Source organism: Meriones unguiculatus, chromosome 6 (genome assembly GCF_030254825.1).
Source record: "Meriones unguiculatus strain TT.TT164.6M chromosome 6, Bangor_MerUng_6.1, whole genome shotgun sequence".
NCBI lineage: Eukaryota > Metazoa > Chordata > Mammalia > Rodentia > Muridae > Meriones > Meriones unguiculatus.
The window spans coordinates 1,274,645-1,296,079 of NC_083354.1; positions in this window are offsets into that span (position 1 = coordinate 1,274,645).

Sequence of the window (21,435 nt, forward strand, 5' to 3'; positions counted from 1 at the left end):
TCATTGGGGCTTGATTTGGCTTGAGAAATAGGCCAAAATTCTCAGATTATTGCTGTGTTGGGGGCAGAAATCTAGCTGCAAACAGGAGTCTTAATCGTTTGCTCATATATGTTGGTTGGGTATGCTGGTGGAGCTCTGGTCTTGCCACCAGCTCTGTAACATATTCAGAACCTCTTAGCTCAGTGGGTAAGTCCAGAGAGCACAATCAATGTCAAATGCAGAACAGTGACCTCATCCAAGTGTGTGTGTGTGGCCCCTTCTCAACACCTTGCCTCTTGATTTGGTGTCAGAACTGAGCCAACTGAAGTGTCTGGAATTCCATTCTCAGTCAGGCTTATTTCTGAATTTTTGTCTGGGATTCTTCCTTCCAGTTTGGAGCCAAAGTAAGCAGAAAGCATCTTTGCTTATTCTTAAGCATCATGCACTTGGAGATGTGTAACCTTATTGAATTATATATTAGGATTGTGATTTAAAAAAATAAAATCAAAATTGAATTTCAGAGACCAAAGTAATTAAACAGATGAAAGTTCAATACATTCATTTAGTTTATGAATACAGTGGTGGTTTTACTTTTTCCCAGTTTTGGGTTAGGTAATGAGGACACAGTGGGGAGAGGGATTCTCTCTTACAAGAGAGAATCTTGTTCTTAGCACAAGAATGTGATAAGCATCAAAACAGGACCTTTGATGTTCATGGATTTGACATTGTGGAATCTGGCTTTTCTCATTTCTCCAAGGCCCCACACAAACCCAGTTAGATGGGACAGATCATGATCAGGGAGGGGTCATGGAAACAGGAATTGCATCTAGAAGACCCCCACTACTCCCATATTGTGGAAACTCGAGTTTTGGTGTTTTCTATGCCGGTAACAACTTTAGAATGGAGTGCTGTATTTATGGTGGTACTGGGGGCATTTTTCAGTTCATGAAGATCTCAGAAAGGTTAAGTCAGCTGAGACAGGCAAGGGCATTTTGGAGGAGCATTTCCCAGCCTAGGCAGAGGTCCCATAAAGCACCAGGAAGACAAAATGCCTTGTTGGGTACTGGAGTACTAATGGGGATGGTCCAGGGAAGCACTCAACAGTCATTGATTGAATGTCTGCAATGCATTCTGTGTTTCATACAAAGGAGCTAGCACATTTGTAAAACTGGAGGTGGGCAGCATGATATATTTGGGCAGGAAGCAAGTAGTTCAGTCATCCAACAATTTGGCAGTTATTTATTGTCCATCTACTACTTTTTAGGCTTTGCTGAATGGGTAGCAGATAAAGTTAGGAACAAGACAGGAAAACTCATGTTTTTCTGGTGCTTGAGAAGAATAGTTACTAAACAATACACAAATAGGTAATTTCTTACAGATATAATTGTTGCATAAGGGAATGTACCAGAGTGCTTAGGGGTCAGGTTACTATCTTACCTATTAAACATTATTGAAGGCTGGGGATTTTACGCCAAAAATGGGTGATCATTCAGAGTATTGGAGTCCTCATCCTAAAATCTTAGAGAGACTTTTGGGTTATGGTAGATGAGACCTTTAGACTTCTTCAAATCACCAAGCATGAGGTTGGCCCTGTTCATGGAGCTGAATCAGACACAGGCAAATGATAGGAAAAAAGACATAGAATGGTGAAGGAAGCAAAGAAAAGAGAGAGGGTGATGGAGAGAGCGGGCAGGAAGACCGAAGTGCACGGAAGGATAGGTTGGGAACAGCTATTGCCGTCTTGAGCACGCTAAGAAAGGTTTTGCCTAGCGTGGCAGCTCGTGCTGTTTTTCCTGGGGGGAGGCAGTTACTATTTTCATCCACAGTTTACACAGAAGAGAACAGAGAGCAAGGGTTGGCATAATACAAAAGGTGAGTTCAACTCCAGGTACCTAAATTCACAGTCTAGACTCTTCACCCAGGGCCTTCCTTTTGTCCCTGGCAGTCTAGAGATGCTCTCAAACATTTTTTTTTTCCTGTAGTCACTGACTTTTAAACAAGACTGGGACAAAAGCATGTTTTACTTTCCTAGTGCTATCTATAGCTTCGGGCTCAATTCATTTCAGTAAGAAATGCTACCTAGGTGGACTCTGAGGATCCTGGAGAGTAGTGAAGCCTGATACAGGATAGTGGTAGTTTGAATAGGTACCCCACAGATTCCTGTTTTTTAATGCTTGATCCGTAGGGAGAGGCACTATTAGGAAGTATGGCTTTGTTGGAGTAGGTGAGGCCTTGATAGAGAAAGTGTGTCATGCAGGTATGGGCTTTGAGGTCTCCTATGCTCAAACTACACTCACTGTTCCCTTCTGCTGCCTGCGGATCAAGTTGTAGAACTCTTAGCTCCTTCTCCTAGCACCATGTCTGCATGAACGTTGCCATGCTTCCCACCGTGATAATGGACTAAACCTCTGAAACCATAAGCCAGCCCTAATTAAATGTTTTCCTTTATGGTGTATCTTCACAGCAATGAAACCCTAACTAAGTCAAGGATGGAGGCTGTAGATGGTCTCTGGATCACTGGAATGGCCTGTGAGAGCCTGGTAATTTAAAGTCATCGACAATTGAAAAAGAGACACCAGGGTTCTATGACTAATGTCATATTAATGATAATTTGAAGACAAATCCAAATGACCTTTGGGAAGTGAGACTTCAGTCATTTAGCAGCCTTAACTGTTCACGGCTTTTCATTGAGGGGTGGGCCCTTGTGAGATTTTCTTTTTCTCCATTCTGATTGGGGTGTCAACTGGTAATATCACTGTGTAGCTCTTGTTTAAGTGACCATATCATTGAAATTCCATGAATCCATTTCCTTGTCATGTTTAGAAGACACTCTTTCTATCATTGATGCTTTTTATCCATCTTAAAACTTTGACTTATGAAATGAGTAGTCTCCTAACTTTCTAATAAATCTTACCCTAAACACTCCATGAAAATGTACAGTTACCTCAAACCTAAGCTGACTAGAGAGAGGATTATGAGCACAGTTTTTCTGGGCCACCATGCTCAATTCACAGAAAATATTTCTGGAATTATAATTTGATGTTTGTAATAACTGCTGCAAATTGCTTTCCTTTGTGTGGAAATGAGCATTGAGTTGTATGACGAGACAGCATTCTAGACACATCACTAACACGGTACACTGCAGACAGCTGGTTTGGGGACGCTGGGTTTGGGGTGGCTGACTCACTCACCACTCCCTTGTGCTAGTGGTTTAAACATTCTACAGCCTAGTCCACCCAGTTAAAGTGGAGTGTTTGGATGAATTAGGTTTTAAATTCCTCCCAGGTTAAAGATAGAAACTCTTAGCTCACAGAAATAGAACTTCGAATGGTGATTTCCAGAGCTGGTGGAAGAGGTGATGTGAAGTTTAGGGATTTAAAGGTTTAGTTTGCACACGTGAAAACTTCTAGAATTCTTGTTGCATACGTGAAATGTCCATGTAGTTATTACTATTGTATCATGTACTTTCAATGGTTAAGGTGGCAAACGTTGCTCGGAGTAGTGGTTCACACCTTTAATCCCAGCACTTGGGAAGCAGAGACAAGCGGATCTCTCTGAGTTCAAGGCCAGTGTGATCTACCTAGTGAGGTCTAGGCCAGTCAGGCTACATAGTGAGTCATCGTCTCAAAAAAACAGACAGCAAGCTTGGTATTATATGTTTTTTTTTTTAATCACAAGAACAGAACATCAAGGACTGTAGTAGAACTGCATCTTTTGTGTTGCCGTGAGAATGCTCTTTTAAAGAAAAAATTATTTTATGTGTATGTATGTGTGTGATAAACACTTTCATGTGCATGGAGGCCCAACGTCAATGTTGACTGTTTTCCCTGGATTGTTTTTTCTTTCATTTTTGAGACAGAGTTTTTCACTGAACTGAAAGCTCATCAGTTCAGTTTGGCTGGCCACTGAGTTTCAGAGATCTGCCTGTCTGCGTGCCCTCAGCGTGTGCACCACCAGGTTCAACTTCTTACGTGGGCTCTGGGGGTTCCAAGCTCAGGTCTTCATGCTTGTATAAGGCACTTTACTGACTGCGCCCACCATCTTCCTGGATTGTGAGTGGTTGTAGAAGAGGAAGTAACACTAATTATTTTTCTTTCTTAAAAATATATAAATGCAGGTTTATTGGAAGCGGTGAGGGAGGGGGAAGGGAAAGAGGAGTATGTGCTGGGTGGGGGGAGGGAGAGAGGTCAGGAAGGGGAGAAAGAGAGGAAAAGTGGCCAAGGAACCAAGATGTCTGGATTATATAGTGAAGGGCCTCTGGGAGAGAAGACCTGCCCCTAGGGAGAGGGCAGGGTATGGCAACCACACCCTGCACCAGGTAGGGACTTTAACACCCCAGCTTTTTGCTGATAATAAATGGATAATGGCAAAGAATCTTTTCTGGCTACTTCCAGCTGACATTTGGGGGCGGGCGTTGATTTTGGGGAGTGGGGCAAAAAGCTGGAATGTTGGCCAAGTCCCAAGAGCAGGCTGTTCTATTTGCTGAACAGGATCTGTGAGACTGTCTGCGGCTAGGAAACTGCAGGTCCAGCTGATACATTCTGTTTGGTACTAGTTATGTCATGGATATTTTGATTTTGGTGGTATTTTTATGATAAGTGAAAAAAAAAAGTACATCTGATAGTGAAAGTGTAAAATCTAATGTGAAGCTCTGCAGCTTCAGAATAGCTGTTCTAACTGTACAGAAGGTTCATTGAAATGTATAGACTTTGTGTCTGGTTAACCGTGGTGTGTGATGTTTATTTTATTTGCAATTCTTTTTAAATAATACAGTTAATAAAATAAAAAAATATTAAAAATGCACTAAATTGTAAGTCCTATTTATCTTGAGGTTTAGTTGAACTTGACTTCTGACACACACACACACACACACACACACACACACACACACACACTTTGTTTTGGGAGTCTCTGTCCCTTTGAAGTGCATTTTCTTGGCAAAAAGGCTGTCAGTGTCCCTAAAGTGAGAACTGTTTGGCTGCTTTAATTTATCTTGAAGGTCTTCAGGAAGATCTGAAAGCTGGACAAATTCGCAGTTCATCTCTATCGTGGGAAACATTTCTCAGCAGTAGTCCTCCTCAAGGCATATCCTCAAAGACGTGGAGTTGGCAAGTGCTCACAGTAGGTTTGGGAGCAGAGACCTGGATCATTGCTGCCCCTGTTCCCAGTGTATGCCTGAAGGAGGTCTCCCCATCACTTTTCAACACTTGGTTGGATCCCCAGTGTCAACATGTTGACTTGGAGAGCTGAGTTGCTCTGTGAACATCAGAGCATCAAGAGCCAGCAAGGCTGGGGGTCCTTCGAGGTGGGCTGAACGGAACACTGTGAGCAGGAGCAGATGTGGGCTTGCTTCTCCGCAGCCCCCCACCCCACTTCTCTCCCTGAACAGTCGTTATTTATTTACTTGAATCTAACAATATTCCTACATTGTGTACAACGAGGCAGAATACATTAGGGTCACTGAGGCTCCAGAAAGTTTTGGAAAAGAAACTTTGAGTGTTCTTCTACTGAATGTTTAGAAAATAAAAATTATTGACTGCCAGGAAGAAAAAAAAAAAACATACAATTTTCAGAAAGGGACAAGCACCCACAGCAAAGTTGAACTCCACGGGGCTTCTGTTCTTCTTGGGATTTTGCTGTGCCTTATCTCTTGCAGGTTGTGGTAAGATGTGGGCCAATTTGAGGCACAAATTAGCTCCACGTGTGTTCCCTGTGGTGGACTCTGGCTTTCTGATCACTCCAGAGCAGAAGACAGGCAGTGCTTGGTGGGCATGTGGCTTTGTGCTAGAGGGGTGGGATGCATTCTCCAGCTGAAAACAATAAAACCCACCTCAGAGACATTCTTCAGAAAGTCAGACGAGGGCTTGACAGTCTCTGAATGCTCACACAATTGCTGCAGCTGTACAGTGCTTAAAAAAGTAACACACACACACACACACACAACTAGACACTAGTTCTAAATTCTTCTTGTGGCTCCATTTCATGCCTGTTCTGGCTGCTCGAGCCATGAGATTATTTTTCACTTCGGTTCATGTATCAATTATTGCAAATGTCCTTATTCAACCATCTCCAAAACTGCCCACAACTTTTCTTTCTTTCTTTTTTTTTTGGTAGAAGTGTGGTCAGTTTTCTCCCTATTGGTTTTATCTAGCAAATGGGCTCCTCATTCAATATGCTCAAGTGACGTAAAGGTCCTGGAGTGTCTGGACTTGCTATGTGGCCAAGACACCCAACAATGTGTAGGAGGATACTGAGTTGCTTCCTTAAGAAAAAAAAAATCTTCATCTTGTAGTAGCATTATTCATAGCAGACAAAGTCAGAGCAACAAAAATGGTCATCAATTGATGAATGGCCAAAGAATGGCATGTGTATGTTCAATGGACTTATCTAGCCATAATGAAGTATGGGTAGAAGTACAATTTTAATGAAATTTCAAGCCAATGGTGCCAACACATAAAAGCATCACATGGGGGAACTGATGTTCAAAAAGTTACATTTGAAGTATGTATATATTTTATATGTATGAGTGTTTGGCCTGCATGTGTGTATGTGTACCATGCATGTGTCTTCAGTGTCTAGGGTCCATGAGGACATGAGAGCTGGGAACCAAATTGGGGTCGTCTACAAGAGCAACAAGTGCCCTTAACTACGAAGCCGCCTCTCCGGCCCCAATGGCTACATTTTAAATCATTCTTTTTATGTGATAAATCTGGAACAGGCAAAGCTCCCTAGTGGTAGCCGGGGGCAGGGAGAACTTGTGAGAGGGGAGAATGGAGAGGGATTACTCAGTGTAGGGTGTTCTTTTGGGGTGCTGGAGAGTTTTGGGGGAATAACAGTGGCGTACCATGGTGAGTGCACTAACCTCTGCCACTTTTGCACCTTGAGATGGGTGGTTGCATGCTACCAGGACTTCAGCTCAAGCGGTTTCTAAAGAATTGTCTGCTGTTTTGGGGCAGTCCCATTACTGTTTCGGTCTTAGTCCATGTCTTCTAGCCTAGAGAGATTCATTCTTCACATTCCGCCTAAACAGTTCATCTCAAGCTCTTGAACTGAACACAGTTGCTCTTTAACTCATATTACATCCTGCCCCAGAGTTTTATATATAATATAAATTTATATATAGTACAGTGTTTCTCAGCGTGTCTCCTTTTCTTACTGATAAACTTACTCTTTCGAGTCTGTATGTCTGGATGCAGGGTCAAATATTTCTTAACATTCCACAAATGACTTATTCGTTTTTATTTTGTATTCTGTGGTATTTTGTCTGTCTGTATGTCTGTGTGGGGGGTGTCAGATCCCCTGGGACTGGAGTTACAGACAGTTGTGAGCTGCCATGTAGGTGCTGGGAATTGAATCCAGGTCCTCTGGAAGAGCAGTCAGTGCTCTTAACCACTGAGCCATCTCTTCAGTCCTGCCAGAAACAAATATTAAAAAAATTAAAAACATATTATTTTTATGTGTGTGGGTATTTTGCCTACACGTATGTCTGTGCATCATGTGCATGCAGTGCCCAGGGAAGCCAGAACAGGGGGGCAGATCTCCTGGGCCTGGAGTTACAGACAGTCATGAGCTGGGTGCTGGGAATAGAACCTGGGTCCTCTGGAAGAGCAGCCAGTGCTCTCAACCATAGAGGGTTGGCGGGGGGCGGGGGCAGGGAGTGAAACTGAGCACTTCCTTTATGTCTGGTCTTTTTTTTTTTTTTTTTTTTTGGCCGGTTTCCTCTGTGGAATGTTTTAATAAAAGTTATTTTTTTTTTCATTATTGTTTCTAGAACCTCAATATAACAAGAGCTACTAAAACAGGCCTATTTGTAAAAGCAAAACCTTATAAATCTTGTTTTCAGGCTGTGGAAACGGCTCGGTAGTTAGGAGAGGTCTCTGCTCTTTAATGGGACCAGAGTTCAGTTCCTAGCATCCACTGGGTTCCTCACCGGCCTGTATCTCTGGCTCTAGGGAATGGATCCGATGCGCTCTTTTGGCTTCTGTGGACGGACACACACACACCACACACTCAGACCATGTGTGGGCACACATGCATGAATGCATAGAAATAAAAAAGTCAAATAAAGAAGAAATAAAGAAGCCAAAAGCTCTTTTGGCTTCTGTGGACGGACACACACACACACACACACACACACACACTCAGACCATGTGTGGGCACACATGCATGAATGCATAGAAATAAAAAAGTCTTGCTGTCACTGAACTAGTATGTCTGGGTGGGAGGGGAACATGACCTGGGAGAGGTGGGAGGAGAAAATAGAGAGTGAGCAGGCCTGGAAGTCAAGTGCTTCCGCTAGATGCAGAAGTCATGGAACAGCGTGAGTTAGAGTAAAGGATCTTTCATGAAACATGAAAGAAGACTTAGACATAGCACAGGCTCTCTCAGTGTCTCTTTGAGAGAGAGAGAGAGAGAAGAAAGAGATTTTCCTTGGATTAGTGGCCCTCTGTGACACAACTTATCCGCCTGTCGGACTTACGCATCAAGGAAAGAAGGTTTTTTTTTTTTTTTTTTTCATACTTAAACCAAAGACCCTTGGAAGAAACAGTGTGAAGTTACATGGGGGATCTGTTAGTCAGCTAACCAGACTCAAGCTGAGAAACTCCTGGGCTCACCTTCCTTGGATGACGCTAAAGTCTTCTTCAAAGAGGAAGGACTATGTTAGCTTTCCAAAAGCTCTGTGCACGTCAGAGGACCTGGCCAGTGTTCAGATAAAGTAAGTGAAAACCAATTAGAAACAGGTGCTAAATTCCTCTGTCAGAAAACGAGTCTTACGTTTTATTTTAATCATGAAAAGTTTAAGGAAGTTCAGCAAATGCTTCTTGATTTAAATGTAAAGATACAGACATTCTTTTTAGGAAGAAATTCTCACTTTTTATAAATGTCCTGTTGGTGGCATTCCTGCTGGTGGGCCTTTCATAAGAATGTCACAATTAAACCTTGAAGAGAAGTTCTTAGGCATATATGACTTAGAACTAAGATACAAGAAGATGTGTTTGTTCTACTTGGGTGGGACACACTCTCTTTTCTCTTTCATCTTCTTCTGATAGTGTATAGGCCATGCAGCCTCAAAGGAATACCTTTATTGATTGGATGAGGTGTGGGAATGTGACTTAAGGAGGACTGTGGACTTGGGGTAAGGAGACAGCATCAGTGCCTGTTTCTGAGAAGTCCACATGAAGAATACCATTGCCATTACCAAAGGGATAACTAGCCCGTGATTGTGTCTAAGAGAAGACAGTGGGGTCCTGGTGACTCTCTGCTTTCCCTAAGGTTCAGCTTTGTTGCTCATTTGGCTTTCTTGACATATCCTCACAACAAACTCCTTTCATTCATGCTTATTTGAGTGTTTTTCAGTTTCATACAAATGCCAAGTGATCCTGAGTAACTCAATCCACTCTTGACTGACCAGTGCCAGTCCCTTTAGGGCAAATGGTGGTCTCCATCTTAAAAGCTTTTTGGGAATGGAGAGTCCAACTCTCATAAAAGCCTATTTCAGGGCATAGAAACCTTTAATTAGAATTGTATTCCATACCAAACTTTTATAGAAATCAGAGCCTATTTATTCCACCTTTTGATTTTTTTTCTATTTGAAACAGGTTACAATTTTATTTCCTCCTAGAAGTGGAGTTGAGATCCCTCATCAGTATTTTTCAAACTTCACTTATTATAAGAACCATGCAGGAGCCACATGTTAAAAACTCAGATGGCCTCTCTCTCTGGATGTGGTCCAGAGGCCAGAGGTGGAGCTAGGAATCTGTATTTTTAACAAGCATCCCCAGTGACGTCTGTAATCAGGGAAGCTGCAAAACATTGTACTTAGAGATAGTTAATGCTACCCTTTGTGATTTGCTGTCTCCAAAACATTTCCTCACCTCTAATTGCCTACCTATGCCTACAAGTTCAAACTCTTCCTGCTAATCAAGGCTCAGAACACTTGCCAATGTCTTCAGGAATCCCACATTATGAAAAAAAAAAATAAAAAAAGATTCCCTTTTGCATTTCAAATACAAGAAAGTAGTTACTAAGCAGGGTTGTGTATGGTCTGACCTATCCTTGACCATTCATTCTCTATGGCATTCTTCAGGTCTTTGTTCTATTTTTCCCTTATTTTTTTTTTTTTTTATCCATTTGTCTAAGATCCCCCATCAGAATGTATACCCACCCAGAACTTCTTTGTAGCACTCAGCAGAGGGTTTGTGAGACACTCATGGGTGTGTGTAGGGATCAATGGTGGTCTTCTACCCTGGAGGCCAACCTGGAGTAGCTCAGACATTCCCAGAGGTTCCACCTTGTTGAGAGTTGTTGCTGAATTCTCTAAAGCCAGTTACAAAGGGAACCTGCTTCTTAATGTGAGTGTCTCCCACTTACCCCACTGACCGAGGCCGGAGAGTTTTAAGTCATGTATCAAGGAAAGATATAACAGGGTATGTGAATAAAAGAGCTGATATTTTTGGGAACCATAGGCTGGAACGATGTCTTCTCTTTTTGCTTTGGACATGAAGCTGGCATTTAATTTGTTCCTTCCCCTTTCTACTGTCTTCATAGTTAGGAGCAGGTAATAGTCCTTTTTCTAAGAGTTGTTTTTTGTTGTTTTCCTAAACCTAAGTCCATTAGAATGTGTCACTGGCCATGAGGGCAGGAGGCAGGAGAGAGATGACAGATCTGAAGTAGAGCCCTGGACTGGGGTGAGGGTGATTGCATTCTCGTTTTTGTTTTTTTAAGCCTGGATCACAATACTTTTATTTATTTATTTATTACAATTTATTCACTTTGTAACCCAGCTGTAATCCCCTCTCTTGCTCCCTCCCAGTCTTGCCCTCCCTTTCTCTTCCTCTCTCATGCCACTCCCCTAGTCCACTGATAGGGGAGTCCTCCTCTTCCATCTGGCCCTAGCATATCAGGTCTCATCAGGACTGGCTGCATTGTCCTCCTCTGGAGCATGATAAGGATGCCCCCACCTCAGGGAGAGGTGATCAAAGAGCGAGCCAATGAGTTCATGTCAGAGATAGCCCCTGCTCCACTTACTAGCGTACTCCCTTGGCCACTACATTGCCACGGGCTACATCTGTGCAAGGGTTTTATTTCTATTTTTACTTTTTTATAATATTAGTTACAGTTTATTAACTTTGTATCCCAGCTGTAGCCCCCTCCCTTATTCCCTCCCAATCCTACCCTTCCTCCCTCATCTCCTCCCTGCCCCTTGCCAAGTCCACAGATAGGGGAGGTCCTCCTCTCCTTCCATCTTACCCTAGCTTATCAGGTTTCTTCAGGACTGGCTGCATTGTCCACCTCTGTGGCCTATCAAGGTTGCTCCTCCCTTGGTGGGGGGGGAGGTCAAAGAGCCAGCCATTGAGTTCATGTCGGAAATAGTCCCTGTTCCCCGTACTAGGGAACCCACTTGGATACTAAGCTATCACGGGCTACATCTGAGCAGGGGTTCTAGGTTATATCCATACATGGCCCTTGGTTTGAAATACAGTCTCATAAAAGACTCCTGTGCCCAGATATTTTAGGTCCTTTTGGAGCTCCTGTCCTCTCCAGGTCATACTAACTCCCCTTCTTTCACACGATTCCCTGTATTCTGCCGAAGGTTTGGTTATGAGTCTCAGCATCTGCTTTGATCCACTGCTAGGTAGGCTCTGGTCCTATTCCCTGTTTTCTCCCTCTTCTGATGTCTATCCCATTTGCCTTTCTGAATGAGGATTGATCATCTTACCCAGGGTCCTCCTTCTTGCTTAGCTTCTTTAGATGTACAGATTTTAGTATGATTATACTATATGTCTAATATCTAATATAAGTGAGTATATACCAGGTGTATCTTTACACTTCTGGATACCTCACTCAGGATGATCTTTTATAGTTCCCACCATTTGCCTGCAAATTTTATGATTTCCTTGTTTTTAATTGCTGAGTAGTATTTCAGTATGTAAATGTACCACAATTTCTGTATCCATTTCTCAGTTGAGGAGCATCTGGGTTGTTTCCAGATTCTGGCTATTACAAATAAAGCTGTGATGAACATGGTTGAGCAAATGTCCTTGTTGTATACTTGAGCATCTTTTGGATATACGCCTAGGAGTGGTATAGCCAGATATTCTTAATTGTCTGAGGGAACCCTCCTCTATTGCTGGGGGGAATATAAACTTGTACAAGCACTTTGGAAATCAACCTGGTGGATTCTCATTTTTTTTTTTTAACTTAACAAAGAGACATGAGAAATCTCTGTGCTCAAGAGAAGCTTCAGGGGGACTGGCAGGAGCTATGCTGTTTCGGTGAGGGAGAATAAACCACAGAGGGCATAGACTGGGCTATCTATTTTAAATAGATGAACTAGAAAAAAGAGACAGTGTTCCAGAGTTGCAGTGGATTTGTATGTGGGGGTACCATGCAGGGAGAAGTCCTTGCCTGTCCTCTGTAGAGAAATATGCAACCCATGACATGCGAGGACTTGGGTTCCTGGCAGGAGGAAAAGAAGTAATGAAGAGCAGACAAAGAGAATGAACTTTCCACTCGTGATCTATGGCCATTGAAACAAGAGGCTGATGAATATCACTCAACAACTACGGCTGAAATGTATACTCAGTGGTGAAGGAGGAAGGCAGGATGGGAGCAAAAGGAAACTTCCGGGAAGGCTGACCACCCCTTACCTCTCTGGCCCAGGCAGTGGAACAATGGCTCAGCTGTAGGTGAAAGAAAAAGAATGCTTTGCCAAGACGTGAGATGACTTCAGTAATTAAAACACACTTGAAAAATTAATGAGCCCAGAGCAGATTTTAGTTAAAGGAAAGTGGCTACTCAGAGAGAAGATCCTGAGAGTATCAAATCACCATCTGGAAAAAAAAAATCACCATCTGTGTTCTTAAATAAGGGCAAGACTGAAACGATTATCATGGAAAGCTTATTTGTGATTCTTAACATGACGACATCACGTGGCCTTCCCAACAAGACTGCTAAGAGCAGGTGTACAGATAGGCCAAGTTATTTGTTACTGTGCTGACACTTTTAATTTGTCATTTTCTCCTTCACTTTTATTTTGTATACATGTCTTCAAAGTTTCATCACAGTAAGATTAGGATGTAATTACACATTATATGTAATTTTATGAATTTCAACGAATGTCTAAAACACATGAAACTACCATTCTAATAATGAACATATCTACTGCCCCAAATGTTTCTTTATCATCTTTTATAAACCTCTTATCCTGTTATCCCTTCCTATCCTCCTCATGACCCTTCTCTTCCATCCCTTGAATCCATAGGTGACAATTTTAATCCACGCTTTGCCATGTTTTCATTTACTTTCATTTTATGTAATTGATATTAGTCAAAGCATTCAATTTTGGCTCCTGTTTGACAGGTCACCCATGATATACATACGTATCAGGCTCAACCTGTTTAATGCTTTAAGAAGCATTTTATTGAGTGCATTGACAATAATTTTTTCATCAATTCAGAGGTCAATGAGCAGTGGGATTGCTTCATTTCTGTCTGCTGCCACACATCCTTCTGTATAACCTTCCATACAGGCATTTGATTTTACGTGTTTTGGGTGATTATCTAGGAAGTGGAATGACTGGCACAGATATGTTTAAGGAATTGCTACACCGTTTTTCAAAGCAGTCACAGCGTTTTGTGCTTCCACTGGCAGTATCTGAGGGTTCCATCTCAACACCTGTTGAAAGCGTCTTTGTAACTTTAGACCTTCTGGTCTTGGCTGGAGTCACCTCATTGTTTTCTTTTGCATTTGCATGTAGTGGTGAAGAATAACGTGGAACAGTTTTTTTTTTTTTCACATGCTCATTTGTCATTTATGTGCCTTATTTGGTGAAGTATCTGTATTTTGCCCATTTTAAAATTCGATTGTTTTCCTGTTGATTGCATTAAAGATTCTGAGTACGTCTTTCTTTTTTTTTTTTTTCTTTTTAATCAGAAGTTAGTATTTTCTCCTCATCTGTGGCTTGTCTCTTCTTCTCTGAGAATGATCCTTTGGGAGAACAGAGTTTTCTTTTAAGGAAGTGTTTTGATAAGTTCTAATTTTCTTTGTATAATTTAACTGCTTAACAAATCATGGCCTTGACATTATTAAAGGATCTTTCCTTAGCCTTTTGCATCCTTAAAGAACATAATTTTGGGTTGTTACATGGGTACTGAGATTACCACGTTTTATATTCTGACTTCTCCATTCTTGAAGTTCTCCCATCTGACCAGTTTGTTGCCAGACTTTCTGGTGACATTGCGTTCTATCTTCGTTGCTGGAATAGCCATTGATAAATGCCAACCATACCATTCAGTTATATCCTCTATTGGTGCTACATATATATCCACATTTTATTTTAGCTCTGATATTTTCTTCTTTTCTCATCACTGTGGTAGACCGACAGAAAAACAAGGGAGGGAGGATTTATTTTGCTTCACAGTTAAAGGAGATGGAGCCCACCATGACCAGGAAGGTAGAGAGGCAGGTGTGGCTTACAGATGTGACAGCAGGAATGAGGTGGCTTGGTCACATCTCAGTGGATCCAGAAGCAGAGAGCTTAGATTGGAAGCAGGACCACTGATAGCGCACATCCTGTCCCACTGTAGAATATTCGCACTAACGGGCTCTCTTAACGGGGTCTTTTAGTGGTTTCACGACTTCCCCAAACAGTGCTACTTGTTCTGCTGGTGGGGGCATTTCAGACTCAAATGTTATCACATCTACAGTTGATTGTGTATCTGCATATGAGAAACAAAGCCTGGACCTTATTTATCGATAAGAATGCCAGATAAGGAGAAAAATTCTCTGCAATTATGGACCCATCTGTCAAAAGATTAAATTGACCTGGCATAGTACAGTCCTCCCCTTTGGATCCTAAAGCATTTAATATGCTATTAATACATAAACCTTTAGGTTCTCTGTGCTAGTTAGATTTTTATCACCGTGACAAAAATAACTGGGAAAATAGGGAAGAGGTTTAGCTCAGAGATTCAAAATTTTCAAACCACTGTCAGTGGGCCCCATCTCTGTGGGCCCATGGCACTTTAGAACATCAGAGCAAGGAGGGCATGAAATAATGAATCTGCTCACCGCATGGCAGATGGGAGAAATATATTCATATGTATACATATATATAAAGCACAAAGGGAGCTATTTGTAGGGAGAAAGCAGACCAGTGGTAAGGGGAGAAGAGACAGAGGCAATGATGAGAGATGAATAGAAGCCAAAGCACAATAATATACATATATGAAAAGCCATAAAGAAACCCAATATTTAGTATGCTTACTAAGGAAGCCATTAATTGAAAGGGCGGATCAGAGTCGCTGTGTTTAAGGGCATGTTTCAACAACCAATTTCTCTACCGAGGCCTAAATTCCTAAAGGTTGTCCTGCTCCTAAGAGCAACATAGATTTGCAACCAAGCCTTCATAGGCTCTAGGGGACATGTGATATCAAAATAGTAACAACATTAGCCTACTGACTGATTTATACTACTCATGAATGAACAGCGAAATACTTAGGTATAGTTTTGGAAATAGATTACTAAGTATCCTTTGAATGCCTTTCAGATATCAGTCAAATTGATTTTCAATTTGTGGAGCATTTTCTTTTACTTTCATTAATTTTTTTATTGTACCATTCTTCAGAGTTCTCTGCCTAATTCACAGCTCTCTTCATGCCTCCAAATACCCTCTCACCAGGTTTGTAGGGAAGTCACATTCCTTTATGAAGAATTCATCACCCGCCACCTTTTCTAGTTCAAGCTGTCATAAATCTATTATTTATGGTAACAACCAGTCTTCCTGGGTGTCTTGCTTCAAGAGCAGCAGATGGTCTGGGAACAAAATCTACCCACACTATTTTGAACTATAATTTTAGGTGCTTCCCTTTTTATTTTCTGCCTGGCTGCCTTTCATTAGGTTTCCAGTCTTTATCTCTCTCTCTCTTTTGACATATTAGTTTTGTTAGGAAGACGGAGGCTCAGCCTTATTGACTGTGTAGAACAATTGGATGCACAATTCCTCTTCCCATCTGTCAACCATCTTGCTACAAAGATGCTAATTGTCTGGGACAGGCCAACTTGTCAACATGAAATCATAAACTATTTCATGTGGGCCTTTTTTGTGGCCTGTTTTAAAATAAAATGTAACAATTTGATAGTTTAATATTGCATTCAACCTCTACATGATCTGGTCCTAGGAGATTCTAAAACAGAACAAAAACAAAAACAAAAGCAACAGTGGGTTATGGTCACCTCCAATGCATTTGTAGAAGTGGCTTCAGCTGGGTTATGAATACTCATTGTCTTTATTCAGTGAAGACAAAAGTCTGGGGTAAGAGGACTAGAGAGAGGAAAGGGTGTGTGTGACTATGATTGTAATACATTAGGTGCAGGCCTGAAAATTATTATGTGTACTTAATATATGGCAGTAAAACAACACCCCCGCCCCCGATATTTGACAATGACCAGGTCATCATATTTTGGGCTTTCCTTCCACTTTGTTTTTCCGAGTTCACTGTTATGTGAGCATTCAGGAGGCGATGTGCATTGATCTGAAGTTCCATGTGAGCTGTGTCCGAGGGTTCCTTGCAGTCTCCACATCAGAGAGTCTCTGTGTGAGGGGCTTAGCTTTGTGTTCCAGGGAGGCCCTGTGTTTGACAAGCTGGGAATGTTTTGGATTAAAATGGAAGCACGTTGGCAGAATGATGTGGGCAAGCTTGTGTAATGTATAATGCCTGTCAGCACCCTGCCTTGATCGAGCCTGTGCTTACGAGCACCTCAATTTAATGAGTCCAATATACACCTATGAGTTTTTATAAGCTAACACCAAAGCAAGTAAAAGCAGTTGAAACACATATGCTCTTTTGACTAACTGTGATATTTCAGGTACTCACCCACGAGATTTTCAATACCTATAAAATTTCCATTGGGAACGCTTTCTGGAAGCAGTAGTCTGTGCTTGGAGTCTAGGTTTACACAGCCCTCTGAAGGGGCTTCACATCCATGGTCTGAAATATTTGCCTTAAAGTGGCTCCTTTCCTCATTCTTCTATAGTCTCGATTTGATATATTTTGGCCAGAAACTAAAGCCTTTTGAATAATGTAAGGCCTCTTGATCCACACAGTTATTCAAATAAAAAAGTCTACTGAAGGTTCAGTAAATGGGATAATTGGAAGAAGAACAAGCCTCTTGCAAGATGATTATCTGATTAACTGAAGCTTGAAAATAAACTTTACTTTCTTACTTTATTGATGAAAATCTTTGGAGCAATTCCCTAACTTTAGTAAATTCAAAATAGTAAGCATGATAAAACTTTTCTCTTGTGACTAAGAATTCTATTGTGCTTTAGGTTCATATTCCTGAGCACCGACTCTCGTTGGATAATGTTTACGGGATGCTATGGATGGAGTCATAGGGTTGCACGGTTTGCTATTCACAAAGGTGTGAGGAAGGACGTGCAAGTTCGCTGATTGCAGGGTAGCGCAGAATCGTTCTATTAAGTTAGAGTCAAGCTTAGATGATTCTGCTAACTGAACCTTAGGAAATCATGCTTTTTTTTTTCCTCCTTTGTCTTTTGTAGAGAAAATAAAATGCTGAAAAAGACTGACAGTGTTAGTAAGAAACAGGTTTGCTCAGATGTAGCTTAAGACATTGTAAAGCTGTCTTGAGCATTCAAGAATGCAGTGGGTTTTGTATGTGCCAAAACCCTTTAGCTTATACCATCCCCACTCTGAGATCAGAAAGTTCAGGGATCCACGGAGTCAAAAGACGCATAGCTCTAGCCAAAAAGAGTGACAGGATGCACAGCACATATTGTATATCACCCCCTTTTAAGAGACACTTTTCAAAGAAGACACAAGATGAGAATTCCCTAGCCAGACTCTCTACTCTCATCATTACAGCATCGTTGGCACAGCGGTTCCCTGACATCTGTACCAAAGATGTTGCTGATTGCAGAACACACAATATGGGCAGTGGTTGTCAGCTGCTCCGGGTTAGTGCGGCTGATGTAATCACCGAAGTTTCATTCATAACAAGCACCCGTCTTATAGGGCCCCTTAACCGCTTGAATATGGATTTGTGCTGTGCGGGTCGAAGTTCAAGTGTGTACGCAGCACAAAGCAGTCCAGAATGTTCTGGTAGATATTTTATTTGCCAACAATGTTTCTTTCAGTTGTGTCCAATAAAAATAGTTTGAGTGGATGGATGGTGTGGAGAGGCAAGGTTCTCATACCTACAGGTCTCTCTGATCTTTCAAGCTCCCTACCCCTGAGATCTCTACTACACTTTTCATCAAAAGCACCAGAGACACGCTTCTTCAGGATTGATTCTCATGCCTGCTTCACAGCGATTGATGATGTGTGCTTTCCTGGTGTAGCCATGTGGATAGTGTAACTGATCTTCTCATACTAGGCAGTTAATGAGTGCTTTCCTTTGCCTGGCAAGCTTCAGCTTCTCTTTTAAGCTTGGCTCGGGCCGCCCCCTCTACAAAGATTATTTCTTGACACCCCCCTATCCCGCCAACACCTCTGCTTCTGCTCTCTTAACATCGCATGTTTAGGGATGTAAAACCACTCATACTACATTGAATTTTTTGTGGTGATATCTGTCATTTTCTCTAATAGGTGAGCTTCTCCAGGGCAGTGACATTGGCTAGCAAAGAAATATCTCAGGGATTCCAGACAACTTCAGCTGAAGCTGTTTTTTAGGTGTTACCTGGTCCCAACACTCAGTTATATTCAATTACACATGAGAGAGGTTTTTGTTTTATCATTCCTTTCCGACAGTTCAGCTAAAGACAAGAAGAAATGCTGAGCTGGTCTTTGTATGTTATTACTGTGTTTGTGTTTCTAGTATTATTGTAATTAGGAGAGATTAACTCCAAGGCCCAAGGCTTGTAGCAAACAGAGTTTTACAATATTGTTTGGTTGTCGCTGGGTTTATCTACTTGTGTTATCCTTTACTTATAATAAATGTTGCTCCTTTTTATTTATGGTCACTGTGTGCTCCTTCCCATTAAAACAATAAAATTTACCTCAATAAAAGAGTTGAATTTTGAAAGAAAGATGTGAGTGATATACCAGAGTGGCTCTAAGAGACACCTCACCACAAGGCTGCATACCTTCGAACAGAGCAGGACACAATTCTGTTTCCTAACCCTTCAGTAGCCTAATGGAAATGACCAAGGAACACAGAGAATTGAGATCACACAATGTATAGCCCATAGGCATTGCAGCAGCAGTATAAAACCCGTTGATGCTATTACTGCCTTTCTGATAGTGCTCAGCATGGCTTGCATCTCTGTCCACAGGATCTTCCTCCCTAAAATTCCCAGAGCATTGCCTTATAAAAGGAACTTAGCCCATGGCAGCTCAGTGTCCAAGAGGATTCCCCAATAATAGGAACAGGGACCGTCTCTGACATGAACTCATGGCTGGCTCTTTGATCACCTCCACCTGAGAGGGGAGCAGCCTACCAGTCCACAGAGGAAGACCAAAAAGCCAGTCTTGATGAGACCTGATAGTCTAGGGTCAGAGGGAAGGGGAGGAGGACCTCCCCTATCATTGGACTGGGGGAGGGGCATAGGAGAAGAAGAGGGAGGGTGGGTGGGATTGAAAAGGGATGGGAGAGGGGGCTATAGTTGGTATACAAAGTGAATAAACTGTGATTAATAATAAGAAAAAGAAAAAAAAAGGAACTTGGTACCACCTCCCTCACAGGAACATTGTGACGATTACCAAGATATTTCAAGCTTCCTCTTTCCCACCTATTCCGGAGCAAGGGGATAAAATGGTGAATATTATGGGGGATTAACATTAACAGATGGATTCAAAAGCATTGAGATATTCAAATATGTGCAGGAGCTAGTAGTTGAGGGCACTCCTAAGACACGTGTGTGTGTGTGTGTAAGATATTTAAAGAGCAGATGATTATAACGTTCCATTTCCATAGTGTTAAAGACCTTGAGAATAAACTGTTAGCTCATTTTCTAGACGAATGCTTTGCATTAACAAAAGGTGGAGATAGAGTGACACCAACCCATTATACTATCAGTTTATACTGTAGTCTCTGTAATAAATTTTAAAAAATTACCTATATACCAGTATAAATATCTTAGTCACTTAAGTTATATTTATAAAGACAGGATAGTTTTTATCTTTCTGTAACTCAAAGTCATAACTGTTTGCCACCCAGATCACTGTAGAGACCAGAATCTTAAGAATTTTGGAGAAAACATATTCTCTTAGGTTAAAACGTGTGTGCATCTGAGGTTCTGTGAGGCCTGGAAGCTGGGAGCATGATGCTGCTGTGGTTAGCTTGAAGGACAGGGTCAGTAGAAACATGGACATGGTAAGGCTGAGCAGAATATGATGTCATTAAAACAAGATTTTACTTGCATGCACTATCAAAAATGTCAGGATAATGTTTTCTTAGCTACTCAGGTTGTAATTATATGTGCTAAGGTAATTCCTAAAGCCACAAGTCAATGTGGTACCCACTGCATTTCCTGTTTGGAGAATAAGCAGTAACACACAGTGTTTAAATACCAAGGTTTGTTTTAAAACAGAGGCAAGTGGCCTACCTTCTTACATCTGTTTTCATGATTCAGTAAGAGGCTGGCCCACGAGAGGCACTGGGAGAAAAAGGTTAGCTCTTCCATTTATTCCCATTTTTGTAGTTGTTTTCACATGTTTTATTATTATTCTTTACAATTCGTTCACGTTTTGTCCTGATTGCAGCCCCGTCCCTTACCTCCTCTCAGTCCCATCCTCCCTCCATTCCCCTAGCCCATTGAAAATCACAACTCATTAAACAGGGCTTTTGTGACTTAAGGTTTATAATAGTATGTATTAATTTCAAGTAATAGTTAAAATAATTTAATATTAATAATAAATAGTATGCAAGCTTCTGTTTACTTCCACACTATTACTAAGGAGACATTCTTAGCAGAACAAAAACAGGTATAACTCATTAAAAGAGATTATTAACCTACTTAAGAAAGATGTGTTTTCTAGGAAATCTCTTGGTATGAAGATAATTGAATTCTGGGTAAGCTAAAGCTGATAAGCAAACATTTTGGGCACAAGACAAATTGTTTAAATCTGTTTAAAGGTGCAGTATGACTGTTAAATACCATTTATCCCAATATAGTTATTACAGTAAATAGCCTTTATTTACTTATTTTAAAATTTATTACTGTGTGTGGGCGAGAGTGCTTATGGCTCACACGTGCGTGCAGATCAGAGGACAACTTTGCAAAGTCAGTTCTCTCCTTCCACCTTTATGTAAATTTCTGGGGATCAAACTCAGGTCACGGGGCTGGTGGAAGGCACTTTATCCAGTGAGCCATATCACTGGTACTAAGGTAGTTTTTTAATTAATTAGTTCTTGTATGGATAGTCTGGTAAGACAAGCGAGACTTTTTCTTTTCCTTTGCTTTTTATATGTGGTATTCTTTAAAAGATTTTTCTT